The sequence below is a fragment of the Molossus molossus genome, unplaced genomic scaffold (genome assembly GCF_014108415.1).
Source record: "Molossus molossus isolate mMolMol1 unplaced genomic scaffold, mMolMol1.p scaffold_m16_p_10, whole genome shotgun sequence".
Classification (NCBI taxonomy): Eukaryota; Metazoa; Chordata; class Mammalia; order Chiroptera; family Molossidae; genus Molossus; species Molossus molossus.
The window spans coordinates 78840147-78848386 of NW_023425345.1; the positions used below are offsets into that span (position 1 = coordinate 78840147).

The window sequence follows — 8240 nt, forward strand, 5'->3', positions numbered from 1 at the left end:
ATCTGACTTGGGTGACCAGCTGCTTGGTGGCTCCATTTAGCAGATTAGCAAGAGCAGATTAGGGAGGAAGATAATGAGCTCCCCACTGGGCACACTGAGTTTGAAGGGCCTCCTGAAGGTACCTGGAGCCATGGAGATACAGATTTGGAAGTCAGCAGCATATAATAACTATTCAAACAGCTCAGGGGAGTGAGAGGATTCTACCAGTACTGCAATATCACAGGAAAGAGTAGACAGAGAAGGAACATTCAGAGAAATAGAAGAGAAACTGAAAATAACAGAAATTTGGAAATGAAGGCAGGAGAAGTTTTAAAGAGATCAGTAGTATCTAATGTTAAGAAGGGTTCAAGTAAGATGAAGAACAAAGAGTGTCTATAAGTTGATAACTTGAAGCCCATTGGTCATGTTTACCTGCGCAGGTTCACTGGAAGATGGTGTGGAGGCCTATCTTCAGGCGGCTGCAGGTGAACGGGAGGTGAAGGCTCAGAAAGAGTGAACATCATTTATTCTTAAAGTAACTTGGGCCCTGGCTGGTTTGGCTCAGCGGTTAGAGCATCGGCCTGTGGTCCAGAGAAACCCGGGTTCAGTTCCCACTAAGGGCACGTACCTCGGTTGCAGTTTGTCCCTGGCCCTGGTTGGTCGTGTGGGTGGCAGCCACTGGATGTGTCTCTTTCACGTCGATGTTTCTCTCTCTTTCTCTCTTCCTCTCTCTCCCTCCCACTCTATCTGAACAAAAAATGGGAAAATGTCCTCAGATGAGGATTCAAAATAAAATAAAATAAAATAACTTGGCTGTGATGCTAGGGGGATATTGGATTTTCTTCAGAATGATGGACTAGGTTCCCTGAGCAAATCTTCTGCTGAAGATACAACTGAAAATGCTTGATAAACTAGCAAGAAAGTGAAGTATACTCAAGTCAAAACTAAGGAACAAAGAGAGGAAAGCAGAGCACCAAAGTTGGCTTTCCCCTTGAGAACATTTATATATCAGGTGTACTTCACGTTTGGTTTTCTAAGGCAAGCTGGATAAAGGGGGCAAGACACAAAACCTAGGCCTTCCCAAGATCTAATAAGTGACGCTCCACACAAAGCTGTGACATACAAGGGGTAATAATGCCCTCATTCAACCAGTGAACTAGGAACACTCCTCCAGAACAATGCAAGGGAAATGGCTTGCCCTAGACCTTGGCTCTGAGTGAGAATGGGAGAAAGATCTTCCTTGAGGATCTATAAGCCCAAGCTGGCCTTCATGATTGAATTTCATTCTACATTCACCCTACCTGGGTGGTCTGAAAAACTACACACTATTTAGATTCAAGTGGTCCTGGGCTGGTGGTATCCCCTGGTAGGACCTGGAAGGAAGAAGAGCAGATTATCTCCAGAGGAACCCATCTTCAACTCAGGCTACAAGAAATCCTCACAGACAAAATTCCAAGAAATATAATCTACATAGTTAAATCCTCAAACAAAAAAAGCACAGTCAATTGAGAATTGTATACCCATAGAAAATATCTTTCAAAAGTTAGAGCTTGCCCCGACAGTTTTGTCTCAGTGGTTAGAATGTTGGCCTGTGGTCTGAAGGGTCTTGGGTTTGATTCCCATTCAAGGGCACATGCCTGGGTTGTAGTTTCAGTCCCTGACCCTGGCTGGGGTTGTGCTGGAGGCAACCAATCAATGTGTCTCTTTCACATCAATGTTTCTCTCTCTTTCTCTCTTTCTCTCTCTCTCTCTCTCTCTCTCTCTCTCTCTCTCTCTCTCCCCCCCCTTCCACTCTCTCTAAAAATCAATGGAAAAAGATCCTCGGGTGAGGATTAATAACAAAAAAGTTAGAGCTTAATTAAAATGTATATGTTATGTATGAATTCATGTGTATTTTGTTAATTGTCAGATATTCACTAATAAAAGAAAAACAATATATAACTTCCGGGGTGAAGGAAAGAAATAGAATGAGATAAAAATCATCCAAAAGGACGCCCAGCTGGTGTGGCTAAGTGGCTGAGAGTCGACCCCTGCACCAAGAGGTCACCGGTTCAACTCCCGGTTGGGGCACATGCCCAGGTTGTGGGCCGGATCCCCAGTGGGTAGCATGCAGGAGGCAGCTGATCAATGTTCTCTCTCATCGATGTTTCTATCTCTCTCTCCCTCTCCCTTCCTCTCTCTCTAAAATCAATAAAGAAAAAAGAAATAAAAAAATCATCCAAAAGGACACAAGAAAGGGAAAAAAAGAGGATAATATTAAGGTGGAATAAATAAAAACCACAAAATAAGTTGATGAAAATAAATTCAAATGCATCCATGATTATAATAAATATAAGTAAGCTAAATAATTCCATTTAAAAATACAGATTTCTAGACCGGACAAGAGAAAGAGAGAAAAGGGAATTTCTAGAAGTACACAAGATCACAGAAGTGTTTCCTTTGTTTTATTGCTTTAGTAAAAAGAGAGACTGCACCTGGCCAGTGTGGTTTAGTGGTTGAGCACCAACCCACCCACCAAGAGGTTGTTAGTTCAATTCCTGGTCAGGGCACATGCCCAGGTTGTGAGCCAAATCCCCAGTCAGGGGACATGCAGGAGGTGACCAATCAATGTTTTTATCTCCCTCTCCCTCTCTATTCCCCCCTCTCTCTAAAAATCAATAAAGAAAAGAAGAAGAAGAAGGACTGCAACTCAGATCGTTATAAAGGAGCCAAGAGTTGCTCAAAGATACAGAAAGAAGAAAGTATAAGTGATGGCACCAGAACCCAGGGTGGATGAGGACACAGGATCAAGACCCAGAGGTACAGGGAGAAACCTTGGCCTGGAGGAAAATATTCCTCCTAGAGGGAAGCAGAGGGAGGGCCACTTAGGCAATGGAAGCAACTTGAACTTGATGTGCCTGGTGACTGAGGATGGAAGGCTGGTTAGAGGGACTGCTTCAGGCCTGAGGAGCCCAAAGGCCCTAGTCACATCAGGGACCTGATGTGATGAGCAGCATGCAGTCTGTGCTCAGTGGTCCCATGGGATGGTGCTGAGCTGTTACATCTTGAAGAAAACCCTCCCTAGGCTTTTCTCACTCACTGTCTGCTCCAGAGGCCATTGCGTGGTTTTAGAGGCAAGCCCTCTTTCTTTTAACCCTCACACTGACATTGTTCTACCCCAGTGCCTCCTTAGTAAACAGGTTCGGTGCCCTCAGCCTGATGATTCATACTTCAGTTTCTAGCCAGACATACCCAGTTGATAAGCAGGATGGCTCTCCTGGTTATTCTCCTTTTGTTGTGGACCTCTGAGCCTCTCTGCCCCCCTCTTCTCCTTACCCTCAGTGAGGCCACAGTCCAGGACCTCATACCACACATTTCCGGTACTGCTGGTGCTACAACTGCCCCACCTCTTGGCCATGCCTCCCTGCAGTTATCAAGCACACCCCTGCATACCTGTGTTCCAATAAGGTCCCTTAACTGGCAGTCAAGACCTCTACATGATGCTCTCTGCTGCTTCTATTTGATAGACAGCTGCATCTTCCTACGCAGTGCCAGCCACAGCCTTGAGGCATGATGGTGAAGGTTGGGGTGAACGGATTTGGCCATATTGAGTGCCTGGTCACCAGCGGTTACTTTTAACTATCCCAAAATGGATATTGTTGCCACCAGCAACCCACTCATTGACCTCAACTACATGGTGTATATGTTCCAGTATGATTCTACTCATGGCAAATTCAAAAGCACAGTCAAGGCTGAGAATGAGAAGCTTGTCATCAATGGAAAGTCAACCTTCATTTTCCAGGGAAATCCCACTGACATCAAATGGGGCGATGCTGGTGCTGAATATGTGTGAGTCCATTGACGTCTTCATTACCTTGCAGAAGGCTGGGTCTCACTTGAAGGGTAGAGCCAAGAGGGTCATCATCTCTGTCCCTTCTGCAGATGCCTCATGTTTGTGATGGGTGTGAACCATGACAAGTATGACAACTCCTTCAAGATTGTCAGCTTTGCCTCCTGCACCACAAACTGCATGGTCCCCTTGGCCAAGGTCATTCATGACAACTTTGGCATCATGGAGGGACTCACAACCACAGTACATGCCTCACTGCCACCCAGAAGACCATGGGTGGCTCCTCTGGGAAGCTGTGATGTGATGGCCAAGGAGCTGCCCAGAACATTCCTCTTGCTTCTACTGGTGCTGCCAAGGCTGTGGGCAAGGTCATCCCTGAGCTGAATGGGAGGCTCACTGGCATGGCCTTCCATGTCCCCACCCACAATCTGTCGGTTTTGGGTCTGACCTACTGCCTGGAGAAAGCTACCAAATATGATGACATCAAGAAGGTAGTGAAGCAGGCATCCTGGGCTATACTGAGGACCAGGTTGCCTCCTGTGACTTTAACAGTGACGCCCATTCCTCCACCTTCAGTGCTGGGGTGGGCTTTGGCCTCAGTGACCACTTGGTCAAGCTCATTTTCTGTTATGACAATGCATTTGGCTACAGCAACAGCGTAAGAGCCCCCTGGACCACCAGCCCCAGGGAGAGGAAGAGAGGCCCTCAGTTGCTGGGGAGTCCTTGCCCCAGATTAATACCCCAACATACTAAGAATCTCCTGACCTCCATAGTTTCCATCCCAGACCCCCAAAGAAAGAGAGGAGTTTAGGGAGCCCTACCTTATCATGCACCACCATCAATAAAGTTCACTGTACCCTCCCCCCCAAAAAAGACCTCTACATGGTATCCATCCAGACTTACTTCCCTCTACCCATAAAAATATTGTACAGAGACTGACCATTACTCTCCTAAGAACTTTACATGGGTTATTTATTTAATCTTCACAACAAGCCCATGAGAGATGTACTACTATTCATCCATTAAGGAGATGAGGAACTGAGGCATAGAGAGATTTAAAAACTTGCCCAGGGTCACCCAGCTAATTCTAGTCCTGACAGCGCCCCTATTGTTCTGGCTTTCTCTGTCTCTCTCTCTTTGTCTCCCACCCCCAGCCCCCAGTGTGTGTCTTACACACACACACCTAAGTCCTCATTCACTGTCTTCCCCTGCCTGAAGAGTCCCTGTTTTCTCTTTCATATCTGGATGACAAAAGTGTATGGCTCTCCCCTGCCTACACCCCCCTTCTCCTAGGTGAGTTCACAGTCTGCCCTCTGGCCACAGATGATTGCACCAGGGTTGGGCATCTGAACCGAGGGAAAGCAATAAATAAACTGGCCGAGCTATTCAACTGCTCTTTCATGAGCATTTGAACTAACGAGGCAAAGAAACCAAGTTACTTAGATGGTGGTGGGTGCTACAGAGTAATGCCTGGAAGCCATGCTAGGCCATGTGGCAGCAGGATGAGCCAGGAGAGGAGAGGGAGCAGAGGCAGGGAGAAGGAGGAAAATGGAGGGGGGAAGGAAAAAGAGAGAGAGAGAGAGATGGAAATTACTCAGGTGTGCCTACCAGTAGGTGTGTGCGCACAAATGCCCTCCAGCCTCACCCAATGTAACAAATTGTCCTCAACACATACCCAGCCCCGTGTCTTATCAGATCCCATGGGATTTGGCTGTATTTTCCACCTCCAGTTTCTTTGAGATTCCCATGCATCTTTCCAGGAATTCCCCTTTTCACTTCCACTGGTTTGAGTGTGTTTGTCTTGTAGACCAGGAGCCCTGACTAAAACATCAGCTCAAGGAACTCTACCCCTCCTTCAGGACAAGCTCAGGGTCTGATTCCTCCAGGAAGCCACCCCCCATCTCTTGGGTGTGTTCATCTCTCCTTCCCCGGACTGATCATAAACCCCACCGCTTCCATTCCGTTTCTAATTTTGCCATTTGAAGTTGGATTATATTGCTATCACTTTATGTTCTAGCAAATCCACGTGTCCATCCATCATTTATTTACCCTGGCACATGTATCGAATGTTTATGTGCTGGGCACTAGGCTAGGCCCTGGGAAGTTTCCAATGAAGTTCTTAGTTCTTGCCCTCTAGGAGTTTTGTCCTGCCTGTTCCTCCATCCCTTCCTCACACCGAGTACCCACCCCTGCCTCCCACCTGTCCTCACGCGCACACTGCTCTTCTCTGCTCAGGAAGACGCTCTACAGTTCTCTCTCTACCCTCCGCTCTCCCTCCTTTTCGATCATTCCGTGCTACAGGAATTGACACTATCATCTGAGTGTGTGTGTGCCTTTATGCTATTTTAAGACCCTAGCACTTTGCAAAAACCTGGAGAAGAATACTGCCAAAGGGGGGGTTGGCTGAGCAACCTGAGCCTGAGGCCAACTGGGTGTCGGGGAGCCAGGTTACCGGAGCCAGCCACAGAGCCGGCTGCAACCTACGTTGTTAACTGCTGCTTGCCTGACCCGGTCTGGCCAGATCTAGCCTCTACCTTCTCTTTGCGGGGCCCAGCCCTCATTTCCCCTATGAGTTGCTTAGGAGTTTGCATACCAGGCAGGCAGTATGTAAAATTGTTGTTTCTGGAAACACACACACATGCAGAGAAGCCTTGAAATTCTTCTTGGAACAGGTCCAGGGATTTATTTATGACATTCCCAGGGGGTGGGAGAGACAGAAGTCTGGACTTTGCAGACTGAGTGCTGTGCTGTCATCTTATCAACATAACCCCCAGCTCTGGTGTGCACTTACTAAATACCCAGCACATGCCCGGGCTAGGTGGGGGCAGGGTGGGGGAGGGGCGTGCACAGGTGCTCAATACTCAAGAAAGCAGGGTTGCCCTCCCTCACCACCCCCATTCCCACCAAAATATTGACATATTTTGACACCAGCCTCCCCTCTGCTCTCTTTCCCACCAGACCCCACTTCCTGACTTTCTGGCTCTCCTCCCTCGATCTTCAGCCTCGCTCGTCCTTGCCCACTCTGCTTTGGGCGCCATGCTGTCCTGCAGGTAGATGTCCAAGTCCTCCAAAGAAAGGATCCATGGCTGGTTTCTACACAAGTGAGAAACTGGGAGCTGGTTGCCATGTGCTAAATCTTCTCTGATCCTTTGCAGCTGGGCATTGAACAGAAATGTGGTTTATGCTGAGGCTTGGTGGAGTCTGCTGGCTGCTAGGAAAGCTGGGGTGTCCCAGCCTCTTAGGACAGTTTTGAGTCCTAAGGACGGACTGTGGGTCCTTCAGAGGGAACTGGAGGGGGGCAGAGGCAGGTTACTGGAGCTGGGGAGAGGACCTTTACTCCGCCCTGGTCAGGTCTCTGCCCCTCATCCAGCCCACCATCTGAGGAAGCTTGGCGAGACTTCAGGCTTCCGTTGCCTCCCTTGTCCTGTAGACGTGGGAAGGGTGGTCTAAGTGTCTTCGCTTTCCCGTGTGTGCTCTTTCTTTGAAGGGGAAGGCATAGGATCAGTATCTGGGCCATGACTGATCTTAAGCAAATGCGATTTTTCTTCAAGACCTTAGAGGTAAGCTATCAGTTGAAAATATGAAATAGTCTGTCAGTGATGAGACAGAAAGACAGATAGTTAGACAGAAGGCCACTGCACTTACCGCAGGCATTGTAGGACTTTTAAAAATCAAAGGCCACCATCCAGAAAATAATCAAATCAAGGGACACGTAATTAAATATATTAAATAAAAAATGGGCACTGGAAGAACAATAGGGACAGTGTCCTTTAGGGACGACAGACATTTCTCTGCCTTAAGCAGCCTCGGCTCCAAGCTCTGAAATTTAGGCTCCCCACACTATTTAGGGAAAAAATCCCCAAAGCTCCAGTGGCCTCACAGACCTGTGGAGGTTCTTCCTTCCCTTGGGAAGTGGAGCCTGGTTACACAGTGAGGCGGGGCGGGAGGTGTGCCTTCCAGCTGCCTCGCCCAGGTGAGCAAGCAGGTGTGGGCAGGAGCCGGCCTGGGAAGTCGGTTGTGAGGAGGCGGGGCCGTTCCTGGCTAGGAGGAAGGCAGCCTCAGTTGGCCAGGGCCTGTGTGCATGTGTAGGGAAAGGGTTGGCACCATGCTAAAGGCACAGAAACACGACCCCCCCCCCATGTACCCCTAAAGCTGTACTACACAATCATGACCCGCCTCCCCATGTGAATACTTAAAGATCCGATCTGTTTCCAGGCTCCTTAGTAGAAAAAAGACCATGGACTTTGGGTTCAGACAGACCAAGGTTCAAATTCCAACTCTGTTACCCACTAGCTGTGTGATTTGGGGCTTATTACTTAACCTCTCTGACCTTTGAGTTTCTCATTTATAATATGAGAAAAATAATTTTTATTCTGCAAAATTTTTGTGAAGATAGAATGAAACCATCCTTTATCAATTGCCAAAGACTGTG

The 8240-nt window shown here is 47.8% G+C and overlaps 1 pseudogene; it reads left to right on the plus strand.

Annotated features, from left to right (window-relative positions):
- Positions 1-3531: 3531 nt before the first annotated feature.
- On the plus strand, positions 3532-5158 carry LOC118623775 (annotated as a pseudogene).
- The last annotated feature ends 3082 nt before the right edge of the window (positions 5159-8240 follow it).